This window comes from Diabrotica undecimpunctata, chromosome 2, assembly GCF_040954645.1.
Source record: "Diabrotica undecimpunctata isolate CICGRU chromosome 2, icDiaUnde3, whole genome shotgun sequence".
NCBI lineage: Eukaryota > Metazoa > Arthropoda > Insecta > Coleoptera > Chrysomelidae > Diabrotica > Diabrotica undecimpunctata.
This window is the reverse complement of record NC_092804.1, coordinates 11469857-11486229: the sequence shown is the minus strand read 5'-3', so window position 1 is coordinate 11486229 and position 16373 is coordinate 11469857. Positions and strand designations below refer to the sequence as shown.

The 16373-nt window shown below is 32.8% G+C and overlaps 1 protein-coding gene across 4 annotated transcripts in view; it reads right to left on the bottom strand.

Annotated features, from left to right (window-relative positions):
• The window catches only part of krz (beta-arrestin protein kurtz), a 119275-nt gene extending 104382 nt beyond the window's left edge, over positions 1-14893 (bottom strand). Inside the window, exon 1 of one of the 4 annotated variants that reach the window (XM_072522251.1) lies at positions 14719-14893. The gene's annotated coding sequence lies outside the window, so the exon portion shown is untranslated. Of the gene's footprint in view, positions 1-13843; positions 14037-14455; positions 14596-14718 lie in introns of those variants that run through there. The other 3 variants (XM_072522254.1, XM_072522253.1, XM_072522252.1) reach the window with 3 other exon arrangements.
• Positions 14894-16373: the final 1480 nt, after the last annotated feature.

The window sequence follows — 16373 nt, the reverse complement described above, 5'->3', positions numbered from 1 at the left end:
ACGTATTAACTGAGAATATTTTTTTTTGTCCTTGTTTACATTAATATTCCCCTATTCTCTGTATGTATTGTGAGGTAAAAAATTTCCAGTTAACCAATTTAAAAGTAAATAATCAAGAAGTTTTTTTGTTGGTTCGTTGCTAAGAACGAGGTCAAAAAAGGGTAGATTGTTTGTTTTAAGTTTATAGGCAAAAACTAGCTGTGAGACGTAAAGGGAAATTTATTTTGCGTTGAAATTTGTAAAATGTAAGGCATTGAGGGGTCGAAATTTAAGCCCCAAGCAGAGCAGACGTGCTACAATGGAGTGAAGCAAGAGATGCCAGAGTAGAAAGATTTTTTTTTGTGTTATGTCTTAAGACCGGTTAAGGTGATAATACTCTCTGCAATATGGCAGTTTAGAACATAGTAATCACCATAAGATTTGTGAACCGGCACTGAAGAAATTTGGAAAATTATTATATAGGATGTCCCCGTTGTCAGCTTGCTTCCTCCACAGAAAATAATTCTACATCTCTTGATTGTTCGTCCCTGAGTATGGAAATGGTTTGTTTTGTCCCTGTTGGAGAATATGTCCAGATAGAGTCCCATAGATGTTAACCAGTTTTTTTGAAAGTTAAGTGCTAAACAGTGAAATCAAGGTAACATTTAACATATTAATTTTAAAGTAAAGACAGACATTATTTTTGATAATTATTAATAATTGCTTTCGTTAAAATTTAAAAGGATTTTGTAATAATTAATAAATTGTAAATTTTATGGTTTAACTTAGTTGTCATTTCAATTGTTTTTTTTTTTAATTTAATGCTAACATATGACAGCTAGCTTCATTTGTTTCGATATTTATTTGTTTTGCTTGTTTTAAAAAAAGGTTAATTTCTGTGCGATAACATTTGTAAGTTTTTGTAGTATCTCCAACCTCTTTGTAAATGAAGTTTGTAAACGGACACATGTAAGTTTTTTTTTTATTCTGTGTTTGGCAACTATTTATATAGTATATTTTTTATGCCATTTATGTGTTGATAACTATTTGTATGAGACAAAAATAAACGTTTTGATTTGTTTCTCTGATCCTTTGTTTATTTTATTTTGGAAAATCTCCTAACCCTTGTATGTATTTTTGATTTTAGGGAAGAAGAAATTTTCTTTCTTTTTCCAGCAGGAAGTTTTCTTCGAAGCGGCGTCCAAATTTAAATAGCTAGAGGTAACCTTGTCTGCCATATCTCGTTTCATTTTGCCCAGGAGATTTATGTAAGTAACCCCTTTATTTCATTCATTGTGTAGATACCCCAATCCGACCCATTTATTTCAACTTATCCACGACCCCAGCTCTCCAACAACCCCCTGAGTGCCGTTCGCATCAGTAACGATTGTTTTGCTTGCCCTATCTTCGCCCCCATAGCTTCTGTCCCCTATTTCTACCCCTATATTCTTACCCTGAGGTAGGCAAAATAATTTCGTTACAAGTTCAAGTTTGTGGGGTCGCCACTCTTGTTCCCTGGCAAGGTAAAATTAATCTATTAAAAACCTTTTATAATATCGCTCTGATGTCATTTTGTAAAATTACGAGAAAAAAAGTTTATAAGGCTCAAAAGAAAATTTGTTCAAAAGTTTTTAGTCATTTTTATTTATAACGTTTTTATTTTCAAATTTTAAGATAAAAAGTAATACAAATGAAGTTGTAGAAAATTTAATTTGCTATAAACAACGTCTGATAAAATTTTTTGTAGGGTTGCTAGTTTACGAGATACAGCGCGAAAACCCTTTCCCCCCTTTTTTAAGATGGCGGCCGGTGGACAAGGGTGGCGACCCCACAAACTTGATCTTAAGCTTATACGAGTATTTACCTTCCCAACACATCAATAAAATAATGCACGCTAAAGCATAAAAATGTAACATTTCAATGGACTAATAAGAAAAAACAGAGTTCAATTAATTGAGAAGCTTAAAATTTAAAAAAATAGTGTTTGGGAGTATTTACAATTAATGTTACTATTTTTGTTGTAGATAAAAGTTATTTTTAATCAAAATCCGTGTTTTTTGAAAAAACTCCCGAGGAAATAAATTATTCATCGATCACAACAACAATTTAGCTAAACTTGTTTTTTGTTTAAATTACTCTGCAAAAATATAAATGTCCATAATTTGTCAACAACTGCTTCAATTATTAATTAAAAAATTTGCCAACGTTTTTTAAACAGCACCTGACATCCGTTAGTTCTTATCTACGGTTCTATTGACGTGAACTAATGCTGTCATAATAAATTTGTTTTGGTTATCTATTTACATTTTAACATATAAAATGAATTACAAAATAAATAATAATATGGACACATCTAATATACATATTGAAATTAAATAATCAACCGCTGTTCTATCATTGTTTGCGTACGGTATACGTAAATTATTATGTCATTAGAAAATTTATCATGAATTGCGAAGGGCAACATTGACAGAAACTTCTTTTACGGTATCCAATATATTACCTAAAATGGGGAAAATGACATTTGTTAAATATACAACATAAAACACAACACAAATCAGTCAACTTGATTTCTACACAACCTAGTCCACTTGACGTGTTTTATTGAAAAATCAGAAAGTTGATGTTTCAGTCGAACATGTTAATTACGGGGTCTTTCAATAAGAAAATTGTAAAAACTACGGGCTTTAGCCTATAATATAGTGACAATTAACTCACAAAAGGGTGGCCACCAACCTTGTGTTAGTATTTTAACCCTCACACTAACAAATTAGACTAAATTGAGATTTGAGACTTCTCTGAGATGTGTCAGAATCATCAAAAAGAGGAATCATCGTAGTCTTACCTACAATGATCTATTCTCAGTAGATTTTACGAATGTAATGGGCGCCATGCAGAATGTGTTACAGTTATAAATGAATCAATACAAATTTAAAATAAAGAACCATGTATTATTACCAAAATAAGAAAAGAAACCTACATTATACAAAATAAAGATAATACGAGGGTTATAGACTTAAAGTACTTTATTATTTTTCAAAATATGTGCCTTCAAAAATCATACACTTTTCCGTACGTTCAAACCAATTCGTAAAACAGTTATTCCAGTCTTCAGTTGGCACCTGAAAAATCGCTTTTGTAACCGTATACTGCGCAATGTAGCAGATCTGCTACAACCTATTTAAATGATCGTTTCCTTAAATTGTGTGTGTTTAAAGCCGTTGCTTCGCATCGTACTCAATCTGATACGTCCTTACGTATTAGAAAATAGGGTTGCATATCCCGCAATCGTTTTAGTTCGTGCGTAAATTTTGTTAGTCGTCTGGCAAGTGTCTATTCGCATTGAGCACATGTTATATCTCTTTAGATTTTGGTTGGTTTTTATTCGTTTTTTTCGTAATTCTTTTATTTTGGCTGTATGAACTATGTTTAAAAGGTAAGTAATATGATTATAGATCGAGCTTATTTATATTTTTACAAGCAATTTCTTCAAAATTTGCCTCTTAAGAATGTTTTAGAGATGAAACCAACTTAGATCCTGATGAGAATATTTATATTCAAAGCTTACCAGTAGAGTTTGTCACAGAGTTTCCAGACCAACAAATAGAACCTATTGAGGAGCTAATTATCGTCGATGTCGATATGAAATTTGAGCCAAGTACTACACAAATCAGAAATGTATTGTGGAAGATAAAAAACCCTTCCATTGATGAACTTGCGAAGACTTTTAGAGGACATACCAACTTTTCTAATGCTATAATGGATTTGTACAACTATTATTCAGATACATTAAGAATTCAGCTGTAAACGCATTCTGAACTGTATTCAATAGGACTGGTTCAAAATAATTAGGACAGGTAATAAAGGGTTATACAGATAAACGCCAAATCAGGTTTATAAAAGGTCTTACCAATATTGCTGTTACACGCGGTATTTATATACGCAGGCTTCCATTCTTCGCGATTGTTTCTCGTATGGGGGGGGGGGGGAGGAGCTGTCTTTAGCGGTTTTTACACAAGAGTCTCACGCTACTAACAATAAGATCGCTGAGATAGAGCCATATTTGCGTCTGTTGTCTATACCATTCAAAAGTCAAGAGAATTCACGGTATTTTTCGGAATATCTATCAAAGAGAAAGCTATGGAAACGTCCGTTTGCGATGGACGCGGCTAGATGAAAAAGAAAAGATAAAAGAAACAGAGTCTGTTGCTACGGGGAGTCAACAGTCGAGAGTTAGACCAAAAAGACACTTCTATTCGGTACGAACGTCGAGATCAGAGAGAGATTTTTTTTCTGTTTGCTATTTTAAAACTATCTGTATGTCTAAAGGGGTAGGCGTAGGAATTATTGCTAAGGATTGTATTACGGTAATGGTAATGATTTGTAACATTGAGGTTGAGAATTATTGGAATTAATACAGCGAAAAATATAACATGGTTTTTCGCATGTGAAAAATTTAACAGGACAGATCCAAATTTAGCAATTATTTAAAAGTCGTTTACAATGCCTAGAGTAAGAAGACGAAGAGAAGCCGAAATTTATTTTCGAGAAATTGCAAAAACGGTTCACAGAAGTTTACATCGAGGGGAACGGGGCAAAGCCGAAGAACAACAGAGCGTCAAGATCATTGCCTAAGATTGATGGCTCTAATACACCGCTTCTCCATTACAAGGTCTATTCAAATCAATAGTTTGCAGAACATGGAAGACCAATTGGTAGTGTAGGGTACCATCGCTTATGGTTCACCGGAACGACAGTTCAGCGGTATATAGAAGCAATTCTGGAACCACATCTCATACCCTACCTTCAGACGCTCCAACATACAATTTTTCAGCAGGATAACGCAAGCTCACACATTGTCATCACAAACATTTCTAGCCTTATTCGTTTCGATTTGTTCTTAGCAGAGTTATTGTTTAATTTTCAAGCAACCTTTACTTCACTACCTTTTTTCGCTTCCTCTTTCGCTGTGTTGCTTCATTATTTCTGTGTTTTAGATCACCTTCAATGAAATATTGTGTTTGCTTTAATTTTTTTATTGTTCAAGAAGAAAACATATAAGATCTAAAAAAATATGACTTGTTTCGTCGTATTTAATATGGTTTTGAAAGAATCGGTCTTTAGAAACTTGTAATAAAGGAGGAGAGACAGCTAAAACAAGACATACATCATTCACAATTGCAAGGATAACTAAAAACCAGGTTAATCATAAAATTCCTTCGATTTATTGGATACGCCCTGGTAACTTATTTTAAGTATGGAAACGTAATGTTTCCATACTTGTGTAATGTGGGAAGATTGATTATTGTATCCGACTAATAAGACCATAATAACATTTAAACAATCTTAATCACCTGTACAGTACAGTTTAATGTACTGTTACGATAACTATGACTAACTGATTTAACCTGTAAACATGTTATTATTCTAAACAAGAATGTTCTCGTATATTCTCCGACCCGCTAGAAACCTGTTTGGCGCTCCCTTCCGTTCGAGAAAGGTCAACACAGGTCGCCGAGGGGATTCCAGAACAACGGCTGTTTAATATAAATAGAGGAATTCTCATTGTGTTAGTTAGTCTGAAAATAAATCGTATCGAGTTTTGAAATGTAACGCGCGTATTGTCGGGATAAATAAATTGTAATAAATGTTGTAAATAAATTATATAATTATAGTGTGAAATAAATTAGTATAATATTGTAAAATTAAAGACTTTAATAAACTAAGTGATAGAACATTTTAAATAATGAAACATAATAAACTCAGTTCAGTACACTAATTTTATTTTTAAAACTGCCTTAGACAGAAAATCTTAAAAATTCCAACAGTAAATTGATCAATAACACTGCAATAATAATGATGTACTATTGTCAATTAAAAACATTTACACAATCAATCATTTGGTGTTTACAGTCTAGGATGACAAAATATAACGTCTAGTATCACGGGGCACGGTTCATATCAGACATTTAACATGTCGATAGTTTTCTATTATGGAGTAACTGTCTCCCATTCGGTAATAACTTTACGTCAAAACATTCCAGCATCCCCTGTATGGTACGATCGTAATCAGTAACTTTTAAAAGAACCTGCCATATATAGTTACTAATGGTAAGTGTCTAGTCCGTAATAGTAAGGTTATGTTAACATTTTCTTATTTGCGTTCGTCACATTGTTATTAATGAATCAATCAGTTTAAAAATGTTTTAGCAGTGACCCGCGTTACGTTCGACATTACAACACAACAACACCGGAAAATATCAAATGTGTTAGACTCGGGACTGTAGAATATTGTTGATTGAGTATGTACGAACTAGAAAGCTATTTTGCATGTGTTCCGAGAATGTGCACAAAAAAATTTGGGAATTACTCGCGTGCAATTTAAATTCTATCTAAAATTGCTATGCAATCGATACAGAGCAGAAAAAGATTCCCTTCGAAGTCATCATCATCATCAATCTGTACGTGTCCACCTATGCTGGACATAGGTCTCCCTCAGTTCTTCCATCTGTCTCTGTATTGTGCGTCTTGCATCTAGTTACTGCTAACACGCTTCAGGTCGTTAGTCAATCTGGTTGGTGGGCGTCCCCTATTCCGTAGTGCTTGTCTTGGTCTCCACTCGACAATACGTTTTGTCCATCGGTTGTCTGATAATCTGGCGACATATCCTGCCCAATTCCCTTTAAGAGACGCGATTTTTACGATGGCGTCTGTTGTTTTTGTTCTACAAAGTATTTCTTCGTTTGAGATTCAGTCTCTTCGAGAGACACCCAACAGCTGTGCTCCATAGCCCTCTGAGTCATGCGAATCTTATTCACCACCTTTTTGGTGAGTGTTGATGTTGTGAGTACAGGTAACACACACTAGTCAAAGATTTTCCTTTTGATGCATATGGGTAAGTCCGATTTAAATACATAGTTTAATTTACCAAACGCTGCCCAGGCTAATCGTATGCGACGTGTGAGCTAAAGATGGGTAACACACTAAATTTTTAGGTGTTGATACAGCAACACTGGCGCAGTTTATTGTATCAACTCAGTGTGTCAACACTATTGTGTCATATAACACAGTAAGCCATTGACACTACGTGAAAGTTTGAAACCTTCCCTAAGCTGTAACATCTGTTTTGCATTTACTTAATAGCTGTGCGAGACTGACCGAGAGTTGATCTTTTCACAAATAAAACCTTTTTGAGAACAAAGCACACAAAGGGATAATAGATCCGACAGGTTAAAAACTCAAAATGTGTTTGTTGATGTTTGATTGATGAACTAGTTAGATATATTGCGACGTTGTCAGTTTTTTGACAGCAGTCCGAGATTTGGCGAATGGATATACCATCACTAAAGTTAAAAAATGATGTAGTTACGCGATGGAATTTCACATTTGATATGATTAAGAGAATTTTACAGATGAAAAATGCAATCATATCAACATTGGCAGTTTTAAATAGTTCAGCTACAGAATCTGTTGGGCCTCTACAAAACGAAAACTGGACTATTGCTGAACAGTCCATTAAAGTTCTGGAAATTTTTAATTTAGTTACAACTGCCATAAGTTCCGAGCAAGAAGTTAGTGCTTCGTCAATAATATTTTATTACAAACAAATTACGAAACACATGAATTCATTTGACATAAATACAATGATGCCTCAGGTTTAAAATATGGTAAAAAATCTGCAATTTGAACTAAAACAAAGATTTTCAGATATAGAGGAACATACATACTTTAATAGCTCAAGCAACAATCTTGGACACCAGATTTAAAAAATTTGGTTTCATAGACGAAAGACAGTATCGCAAAGCAGTAGAGAATTTGTACAGCAAGGTAGCCAACACAAAATTACCCACACAAAAAGAAAACGAAGAGGAAAATATTGAACAACCAATTCAAAATATACCGTATAAGGAAGGTCTACTTCTAAATTTATGGAAAGATTTTGACAAGAAAGTTCAACAGCACCAACAACCAAGCAAGCATTTTAGCGAGAAAAGATAGCTCCGGTATATCCCAGGATCCTCTATTGTGGTGGCACCAAAGGAAGCACATTTACCCAAAATTATACCAAATTATGAAGACTAGGCTTTGTATTATGGCTACATCTGTCCCCTGTGAAAGGATATTTTCTAAAGCCGGACAGATAGTCAACGAAAAGCGAGAGAGATTAAAGACGGATAAAATCTCGTCAAGTGATTTTTTTAAGTGATAACTTAAACAATAACGAATAAGTAGGTGTATATTTTTTTACTTTAAATTTTTTGTTTTGTTGCGTTAACCTAGATTTAGATTTTTTTATGTAGGTATCTTTATTCTTTCTTTAGCGTTTAATATCTCTCCACTGATTTTTAAGTTAACTATTATTATTTAAACTATAACAAATTTAAACAATATTTAAACATAATTTAATAACAATTTTAATTTAAAATTTTTTGTTTTTTGTTTTGTTGTTTGGACCTAGATTTGAAATTTTATTTATTTGTTTTTTTTATAATACAGTTTTTTCTTTATTAATTATTTTATCTGCATAAACAGAAATATATTCTAATTTATTTTTTAAGATTTAAAATTATCTATAGACACTGTAAAAATATATAAAACGTGGCAACCAGGTAAAATACAAAATAGTCAACGCAGTTGAAAGACACCGTCGTTTCGGTGAGATTCGAAAACTTTAAGTCACAACTTTCGTGTTCTGTCTCTTTTTGTTGTATCTTGTATTAAATCGCACTATTGCGGTGAATTGCATTGCTCGGGCCGGAAACACTCGGGGTGTTACGACACTGTTACTGTGTCATGACACTTTATTGTCGCGGTGTCAATACACATGACGCACCGTAAAGTATCAGCACAAAAGTGTCATATCACACAGTGTTACACATGACTAGTGTGAGCTCACATGTCTGGCTATCTCTGCCCAACCGAATTTCATGTCCTAAATACTTATACGATGTAGTATGCACAATATCCCTTCCATCAACAGCAATATTTCGATTTAGCACCAGATTAGTCATTATTTGCGTCTCGTTCATATTAATCTTTAGTCCGACCTCCAAGGAAGCGTGATAGAACTTTTCAAACATCATTATTGCAACATACTATAAGGACGATGTCATCTGCAAATCTCGCTCCATTTATGTTGATACCAAAATTAGATTAGACGTATCTCTAGACAATCAAATTAGACAATTTAGAAACAGTAGTTAATGATGAAAATATATCACTATTGGTGAGTCGACGGTTTGCGGTTATAATCTCGAAACAAAACAACTGTCTTCACAACAGCAGCTCCCATTGAATCATCCTTTTAAATTGTTTTTTTTTTTTCAATTACGAAGGTGTTGCGTGCCATTAATATGTTCCAAAAGACCAGGCAATGAACAAACAACTTTATGTAAGTTCTAAAAAGATTGTATATCGCACTGAGAAGAAAACAGTCTCTTTTTAAGCGAGCGGCGACTAGTTTCTTTCTGACTAGCAGCGTCATTCATCAAATCTTATGCAAGAGTTGTTGATATAACTCTGTCAGTCTCTCTACAGTCTGACACTGTAAACTGTGTCCAAAACTAAAACTGGCACTGTTTCCATGACATACTCAAGACTGGTAAAAAACTAAATTTCAGAACTGCTTTTAATTTTCTAATACTTTGTAAAAGGTTCTTACGGAGTGAAAATTGTGAGAAAAAAATCGGAAAGCTTGACAATTATTTAAATTTCGCACCTTAATAATTTCGCGTTTGAAAATTGGCAGGATCCAAATGTTGTTTGCCAGCTACCTTGGTCAGTCGAATTTATTGAGTTCTTAGTGCACTGTTCATTAAATCGGAACATTTATCCAAATTTTAGATTGTACAGTGAGTGTTTTGAGAAGGGTTATTTTAAATTTAAATTATAATTAAGAGTTAACAAGGGTCGCAGTAAGTTCATCGCAATCACACTTTACATTAAAAGTGTAATTTAATATTGATTTTTGGAAAGTTTTGATACACTAACATCTGGTGTACAAGGTTATACAGAGACACCAAGGAAGTCAATTGTTTATATTCAGTTGAATTTTGATTCTGAAACATACCACCATAGCAACTTAGGTCATAGAACTAGCAAAACATGTATATATTACATCATAATAACCTTTTATTGGTGAATTATAATTTTTTACATATATTATAAATGATTCATAAACAAACATATTCCTATTCACTTCCATTCATTACAAGAACCAATGATTCATTTACTAGGCATATACATTCCAAGTAATTAATTACAATCTGATCTACATATATGGACATGTTGATTTATTTTTTTTTTAATCAGATTTCAAATTTCTAAAAACCGATGACCCATGTCTAAAAATGGGTAAATGAAAATAAAAAATCTTTATTCGGTTTGTAAGACATTCACAAACATTGAAAAAACAATGATAAAATTTTGTGATTTGACAGGTAAATGAAGGGCAAAGTGAAGATGAAACAGACTGTTTAGGATGAAAAGAACACATTCAGAACTAACAGAAATAAGATATCAACATTTAGTAAACTAAGTCATATACTAGGAACTCAAATTCTATTATATTAATACAATTTGGTAAAGATTCTATTTGTAACATATTAATTTTAGATATGGTAGAAAAAGATACAGTATTGTGCGAATTAATGTGAACAAACAGAATTAATTTGTAAATATGATTTATTTAGGCCAAAGGTAAATTGAGGTACACTTACATGAGATTTTTTCATTAATTAGTATTTAATATGTCCCCCTTTTACTTTTATGACTTCCTGGAGTCTTCTAAGCATGGAATCCACAAGTTTTTTTGCAATTGTTTGTGATTGCTTCATATCTAAACCACACCTTAATCACTGCTTCCACCATTTTCGTTTTTGTCGTACAGTCAAATTTTTGCAGTTTAGCCTTAAATACTGCCCACAAATTTTTAATAGGATTAAGGTCAGGTGAATTCCCAAGCCAATCAAAAAGGGTAATATTATTATCCTTGAAGTATTTCATTATAACCTTGACCATGACACGGAGCTGAATCTTGTTGAAAAATTGCAGTCCCTTCAGCCTGTATTTTGTCAAGCTCTATAGCTAAGCATTGTCCTAGCATGGCTTTGTACTTTTCACTGTTCATCATACCTTCAATAGGAATAAGAGTGCCAGTTCCTGAGTATGAAAACAGCCCCAGAACATTTTTTTGGTGGGATGTTTAACTGTTTGGTTAATATGGCTAGCTGAAAGTGACTCATTGGCTGCCTTTCGTACGAATTTAGATCGCAGGCCCTGCGATAGGAAGTGAGTCTCATCAGAAAATAACACTTTTCTCCAATCTTTTGCACTCCAATGAGCGTATTTTTTTGCCCAATTTAGTCTTTATTTCATCATAGACGCTGTCAGAAGTTGTTTCTTCTGCGTTCTCACGGCTCTTCTCCCTCCTAAGAGACATCTGCATACCGTTGAGTCGTGAATGTTTATCCCAGCCTTTTCTAAATCTTGCTGGAGGTCATAACTTGTTTTTCTGTGATTAAGTTTGCTATCGCGCAAAAGAAAGGCTTCATCTCGAGGAGTAGTCTTCCGTTTTCTTCCACATTTTCCTTTTCTCTGCACTTCCAAGTGACCCTGTTTCCTTTTTTTGTTTAATCATTTTGTTTACTGCAACCAAACTTACACAACACTCCTTTGCAATGTCCCTCTGAGTCATTGGTGTATGCTCACTAAGTGTTATGATCCTTTCTCTTTTCCTAGGAGTGATATCCATATTAAAAAGTTAAACCTGATTGCACAGTTAAATCAATGAAAATAACACCAACTTGCACATGACCTGAGATACAATAAAGTATAATAATGATATAAAACACAAAGCACATGTTTTAAACAATATACTAATAAGGTTTTAAGGTTATGTTGTTTTTTTTTTGACAAAACAGTTGACAGAATAGGCACAGCAGGTGTGCCAACTTATGAAAACTGAATTTTGATCTCTGTTCACATTAATTCGCACAACGCACAATACTGTATACTACTATACATACATGTTTAACAGTCATTGGAAGTTTGGCAAATGATTAAAAGCCTCTAGATCTAAGATTATCAGACAGAAGAGTAAATTCAAAGAACAATAAGACTGAGTTAGTATTTGGCAAAACAAGCATAGGGAATTTAATTTACTTTTATATTGAGTGAGAGCTTTATAAAAATGAAGTAGACACAAATACAAATGAAGTAGATATATGAGCTCCTGAAAATGATTTACAATAGTACACTAATCTACATCTGGATGTCTGTATTCATCCATAAGATGATAGGAGGATTATAGCACCCCACACTCTTCAACCTAACTAAGAGAAGTAGTTCCTATGGGAGTGATTGTACCCAGGACTCCCATCTGACAAGCATTTTGCCAATTTGTAGCCAATATAGCACATCAGTAAGTGGAGGATGGTCTGGAGCCTCGGGGTGAGCAAAGAATTGTAATACCTACATGTCATTTTTTAAGAGGTGTGCATGTCTCACAAACTGGGTCCAATTCTATTGTTTGTTTGTTTGTCTATAATTATTACAATGAGTTGGAAGTATTTGGCAAATTAAGCATAAAAAATTCAATTTACTTATATCTTAAGTAACAGGTTTAAAAAAATGAACTAGATACTAACACCACAAATATACAGGTCCAAGAATAATCACTTAATCCATGTAATCTTAAACATTATATAAAATTATCAGCAAAAATGTATTTTCAAACTAATTTAACAACATTTAAATGGTTTTTACCCAGATATTTACTGGCTTCACCCACATATACCTTGTAAAAGCACTGATGATGGAATAGTAATTCCAAAAATGTTCTGTGATGTAGGTCTAAGGGGTTCTTTTAAATAAGTATACCTTTTATGGTATACAGCTGACTATAGGAAATTAATTTTTCTTTTGGATAATCCATGTAACACTAAATGCGGGATATCTGTATTTGTCACAATGAAACTGTATAAGTTAGGTTGACTGGAATGAATGACAGGCAGTGGAGCCAAAAAATTACATTGTGGAAACCATGAAATGACAGGAGCAGCAGAGGTAGAACACCTACGTGATGGACAGACAACATCAAAAGAATAACTAGGAATTGGCTGCAGGAAGCTCAAGACCGACAGAACTGGAAGAAATTAGGGGAGGCCTATGTTCAACTTTGAACGCAAAAAGCTGGATAATGATGATGATGAACAAATAAACAATTCTGGTATAGATCTGGAGTTCAAGGTATGTACCACATACGGTTTTAAAAGTAGCGTCTATTCATCTAGAACACTAAAACATAATCATCAGGGACAAAAAATGCTTTAAATACAAAGAAAATAAGCCTGAGTTAGAAGTTTTTGGCAAACTAACCCTAATACATTCAATTTACATGCATGGCAGGTGAAAGTTTTATATAAAAAAAATAGACACTAACAGTACCAAGATAAATGCACTCCAAATAATTGAGAATAATACAGAATCCATGTAACATTAAATATAGAATGTCTGCATTTGGAAACAATGTAGCAAATAAACAGACCAGGCAGGTGGATTAAAATATAAAACAATAACAGTAATTATACAAGTAGCCCAGAGAAGATAAAAATATGTATGGAAGACATAATCTAGAAGTATTTATTAGCGATTTAGATACACTGATAATAATAGTAATGGGGAAAATTGTATAAAAAAATATAATGTTCATTAATTGCATTAGCTTTTTATTGAATTTAAAAGGACTATACTATAACATTCCCTTAGAATGTCAAAAACTTATTTAACAGTTCATTAATTCCTGAAAAATATAGTTTTCTAAACTTATAAATAAATAAAACACAATTTAAAACTATTTCCTTACCTACAAGCTGTAAAATACATTAACTGAAATCTTGAATAAGTAGTATTTCAGCTGTTCAAAAACTATTTAGAGTGATAATTAAACTCCTCAGATAAAACTGTTTTAGAATTAGAAAAATATACTAAAATTCTACACACTACACTAACATTCTGGTTTCAGTGAGAAAAGTAAACAAAATAAACTTGTCAGGTTTAACATAAACCAAACACCCAACTACACTGTAATGTTATACTACAATTGATAAAGAATATATTGTAAATTCCCTCTCTTTTCAATAGGCCAGTTATACAACTGTAAAGAAAAATAATACTCAATTATGGCAGACATTAATTATTAATAATTTTAGCAATATTTATGACTTAACTTATTTGATAGATTCAAGCAATGCACAAAATACACTCACACATTAATGTTTAACTGCACTTTACTTATTCCTACATGTTAATAATAACCAAATTATATTATTGAGATATTCTGAAACAGACACACTACTTTCCAAAATGGGTCAAATTATACAGACGAATTCGTAGGTATTTCTTGCGCACGATTAGTAAACATTTCTACAAAATATTATAATTTAAGTACATAGATAAAAAATAAAAAACAAAGTACCTGACAAAATTAGTTTATGTAAAATGTCGCCCGACTGGTCTACAAATATACCGCCTCACCTCGTTTAACAAATCGCAAGTACAAGACCACTCCTAGATAATAACACTCAACAGATTAAAGGAAACATCGCCGAATTAAATAGATTTGTTCTTTATCATCACCGGCAATAAATTATTAATATAACGTTTACGGCGCAATTCTGGGAATATAGTTACAAATAAATGGGATGCTAATTTAATTGAAGGAAATATGAGTGTACTTACGACAGGAACTTCTTTATAGTTACTTTATTGACCTCATTGGACGCAAATAAATGCAAAATATATCATAAGAATAAGAACTTTTCACTACAAACACGGTTTTTTCTAATTCATTAGACCATTAGGAAATGGTCGTGAAACATCGAAGTCTTGTCATATTAAACTGAAACTGACAGCTGGCGGTGTAAATTGACACGTGACAGTGTAAGTATACTTATGATGGCAACTGTTCCGTTTGTCGTTCTTTTTATTACCTCCTTAAAGTTTCTTAATTTTTATGATTACCCAACCCTTTCAAAAAGCGATTAAGTGTTTTATCAATATGTAAACAGACATTTAATGTTTGTTATATGATGTTCCAACATAAAAATAAATGAAAACAAGACAAACTACCTACTGCAAACAATATACTTATTAAAAATTTGTATACAAAACAAGGTGCATTAAAACATTATTAAAAATATAATATTAAAATAAAAGATAAAATCATTTACCATGCAAATCAATCCATTAAAATAAGCAAGACTCAGTTCTAAATTTTGTAGGCTTACACTTACAGTAAATAAATTAACTTAGAGAAATTAAGAAATAGTAATATCTTCTTTTTGATTATATAATTCGCATAATTTTTAGTTTAATCGTTAGATAAAGTCTTAACAAAATACAAGTACATAATATTATATACAGAGCAATTTTTAAAATAACACAAAATTTCTCAATGAGTAAACTTAGCCACAACGTTTTTTATTAGAGATGAGCGTTACTTTGCAATCTGTGAATTTTCGCGGGAGGACTTTTCATTACAAAATAGTGTCACTCATTTTTTCGAACAGACATTTTGTAAAAATGTTAGGCTAGATTAGTAATATAAATAATCATATAATTGACATTTAATACAAGATAGACTGACTGTTGCAATACAGTGGCGTTCCCCTAGTGCGATAGAGAAAACTGAAGCAAAGCAGTCCCTGCATATCTGTCTAAAGGGCCAAATTTATCGACCATGTGACCTTCTAATTGGTCATTTAAGTCACGTGGTTGATAAACCTGGTAAATTAGACAGAGATGCAGGGACTGCTTTGGGTCAGTTGTCTCTGTTGTACTGGAGGAAAGGGCTGGTATTCCAAGGATCAGTATATCTTGTATAATGTCTATTAGTACAAGATCCCACTACAGGATCACTTGATCACTACGTTCATAACGTAGTTAATCAAACTCACATTTTTATATTAAAATTAGGAGAATACATTGATAAAAGGTTGCCAGCCAAAAAGTGGATTTAAATATTTTTAATTTACTATATTAATTAGTTTTTGACAAATATTTTATTTTGTTTATTTATTTTTTAAATAAAATACGCTGCTTATGGCGTAGATGCATGTTTTTATATCAAATTAAAGCTATTTTTTGTATTAATATGTTGATATAAGATTGCGTGAGAAAAAAATGGTTGAATTAGGGTTGCTAGCTTTAAAAACTCACCCGACTGATACATTGTGTTTTAAACAGCTGACAACTCTAAAAAGGAAGGCCACGGAAAACGTGGGAGAATGAAGTGGCAGCGGACGAGCAAAAATTATTGCTAGACGTGAGAACCTGGAGAAGATCGGGGCGGGACCGGCAAGGTTGGTGACATAGTTTCAAGGAGGCCAAGGCTC